Consider the following 3701-nt stretch of genomic DNA (forward strand, 5'->3'; position numbering starts at 1 on the left):
CTAGGGGGCCGGCCCCCTTCTCCCTTCCCCCTATAAATAGAGGGGTGAGGGGAGGGCAGCTGCACCACCCTCCAAGGCGCAGCCCTCCCCTCCCCAACACCTCTCCTCCTCCGTTGTGCGCTTGGCGAAGCCCTGTCGGAGTACTGCCTCTCCACCATCACCACGCCGTCGTGCTGCCGGTGGAGCTGTCTTCCTCAACCTCTCCTTCCCCCTTGCTGGATTAAGAAGGAGGAGACGTCTCCCGTCCCGTACGTGTGTTGAACGCGGAGGTGCTGTCCGTTCAGCACTTGGTCATCGGTGATTCGAATCACGTCGAGTACGACTACATCATCACCTTGCAAGCTTCCGCACGCGATCTACAAGTGGTATGTAGATGCAAACTCTCTCCCTTGACTCGTTGCTTAGATGAACTCATAGATGGATCTTGGTGAAACCGTAGGAAAATTTTTAATTTTCTGCAACGTTCCCCAACAGTTGGGATATCACAGTATCTCTTATTTTAATTAATGCATCTATATACTTGGTAAAGGGTGGAAGGCTCGGCCTTATGCTTGGTGTTTTGTTTCACTCTTGCCGCCTTACTTTCCATCATACCGGTGTTATGGTCCTTCATTCTTTGTTCCTTCCGTGGTTGGGGTTATGGGACCCCCTTGATAGTTCGTTTGAATAAAACTCCTCCAGCAAGGCCCAACATTGGTTTTACATTTTCCTAACAACCTATAACTTTCCCTTGGGGTCACGAACCCAAGGGTCATATTTATTTTAAACCCCCCGTGCCAATGCTCCTTTGAGTGTTGGAACGAAATGGGCAACCTGCAGGGCCACCTCAGGGAAACTTGAGGGTTGGTTTTACTCGTAGCTTGACCTATCCGGTGTTCCTTGAGAACGAGATATGTGCAGCTCCTATCGGGATTTGTCGGCACATTCGGGCAGTGTTGCTGGTCTTGTTTTACCATTGTTGAAATGTCTTGTAACCGGGATTCCAAGACTGATCGGGTCTTTCCGAGAGAAGGAATATCCTTCGTTGATCGTGAGAGCTTGTGATGGGCTAAGTTGGGACACCCCTGTATGGTATAAACATTCAAGAGCCGTGCCCGCGGTTATGTTGCAGATGGGAATTTGTTAATATCCGGTTGTAGAGAACTTGACACCTGACTTAATTAAAATGAATCAACAGCGTGTGTAGCCGCGATGGTCTATTTTCGGCGGAGTCCGGGAAGTGAACACAGTTTGGGTTATGTTTGAACGTAAGTAGCTTCAGGATCACTTCTTGATCACTTCTAGCTTCACGGCCGTTGCGTAGCTTCTCGTCTTACTCTTAGCTGCATATTTTAGCCACCTTATTTGCTTAGCGCTTGCTGCAACTCCACCTCATTACCTTATCCTACCCATAAGCTTAAATAGTCATGATCTCGTGGGTGTGAGATTGATGAGTCCTCGTGAATCACAGATACTACCAACACAGTTGCATGTGCCGATGATACCAGTGCAGGTGATGCTACCGAACTCAAGTGGGAGTTCGACGAGTACCTTGATCGTTACTATGTTTTGTTTCCTGATGATCAGTAGTGGAGCCCAGTTGGGACGATCGGGGATCTAGCATTTGGGGTTATCTTCCTTTTATTTGGATTTGACCATAGTCCATCTATGTGTGTATTTTGGATGATGTATGAATTATTTAAGTATTGTGTGAAGTGGCGATTGTAAGCCAACTCTCTTTATCCTGTCTTGTTCATTACATGGGATTGTGTGAAGATGACCCTTCTTGCGACAAAACCACCATGCGGTTATGCCTCTAAGTCGGCCTCGACACGTGGGAGATATAGCCGCATTGTGGGCGTTACACAACTCAACTGCTAATACTTGAGAATATTCTTTGGCTCCCCTTGTGTCCAATCAATAAATTTGGATTGAATACTCTACCCTTGAAAACTGTTGCGGTCCCCTATACCTATGGGTTATCAAGACTATTTTCTGGTGCCGTTGCCGGGGAGCATACCTCTATTCTTTGAGTCACTTGGGATTTATATCTGTTGAGCACTATGAGGAACTTGAAAGATGAAAGAACCAAGATTTTTCCCTCAACTACGAGGGGAGGTAAGGAACTGCCACCTAGCTTTGCACTTGATTCACCTTTCGTTATGAGTAAATTTGCGACACCTACACCAGTTATTGATTCTGATATGTCACATGTTATTGATGATGCCACTTCTGCTATGCATGATGCTTATGATGAAACTACTTCTATGCTTGATAATACCGTGCCATTAGGTGAATTTCTTGATGAACAACTTGTTAGGGTTAGAGAAAATGAAATTATTGAAACAGATAATATTCATGAAAGTGATGATGAAGATTCTCCCCCTAGATATGAATTGCTTGATGTGCCGGAGGGCTATGTTATGGATGAAGAAACTGCCAGAGACCTTTTTGCTTACAAAGATAGATATGATCTTAAGAAACTGTTAGCTAAGCTGAAAGAGAAGTCTTTGAATGCTAGAATGTAATATTAATCTGCTTTTGCTACTTCATCTATCTGTACTTCTGATAAGGATTATGATATCTTTGTGGATCCTGAGTTAATTACTTTGATTGAATCCGATCCTTTTTATGGCTATGAATCTGAAACCGGTGTGGCACATCTTACTAAATTGAATGATATAGCCACCCTATTCACTCATGAGGAAAAAATTCGTTACTACTATATCCTTAAATTATTTCCGTTCTCATTAAAGGGTGATGCTAAAACATGATTTCATTTTCTTGCTCTTGGTTGTGTCCGTAGTCCCCAGGATATGATTTATTACTTCTCTGCTAAATATTTCCCTGCTCATAAGAAACAAGCTACCTTAAGGGAAATATATAATTTTGTGCAAATTAAAGAAGAGAGTCTCCCACAATCTTGGGGGAGGCTTCTCTAATTACTTAATGATTTGCATGATCATCCTCTTAAGAAAAATGAAATACTTAATATTTTTATAATGGACTAACCGATGCTTCCAGAGACCACCTGGATAGTTGTGCTGGTTGTGTTTTCAGGGAAAGAACTATCGAGCAAGCTGAATTGCTATTGAATAATATATTGAGTAATGATGATTAGACACTTCCTGAACCAACTCCTAAGCCAACTCCGAAGAAAAGGGGTATTCTATTTCTCAGTCCTGAAGATATGCAAGAGGCAAAAAAATCTATGAAAGAAAAGGGTATTAAAGCTGAAGATGTTAAGAATTTACCACCTATTGAAGAAATACATGGTCTTAATAACCCGACACAAGTATTGAAGGTAAACTCTCTCTATAGATTTGATGAAGGTGATATTCCTCGTAATAAGTACGCTAGCCAATGCTTGGATGAGTTTGATAATTTTATTGTTAAACAAGAAAACTTCAATGCTTATGTTGGTAGACAATTGAAACGTAATGCGTATATGGTTGAACACTTGAGTGATCATATGTCTAGATTTAAAGGTGACCTTAAACTTATTAGTAAACATGCTTATATGGTTACCACTCAGGTAGAACAAGTGCTTGAAGCACAAGATGATTTGGTTAATGAATTAAATAATAAGAAAAATGATAATGTTGTTAGAGTTATGACTAGAGGGGGTAAAATGACTCGGGAACCTTTGTATACTGAGGGCCACCCTAAGAGAGTTGAGCAAGATTCTCAGTGAACTAATGTTGATGCACCTAGTCCTTCTA

Source organism: Triticum dicoccoides, chromosome 5A (assembly GCF_002162155.2).
Source record: "Triticum dicoccoides isolate Atlit2015 ecotype Zavitan chromosome 5A, WEW_v2.0, whole genome shotgun sequence".
NCBI lineage: Eukaryota > Viridiplantae > Streptophyta > Magnoliopsida > Poales > Poaceae > Triticum > Triticum dicoccoides.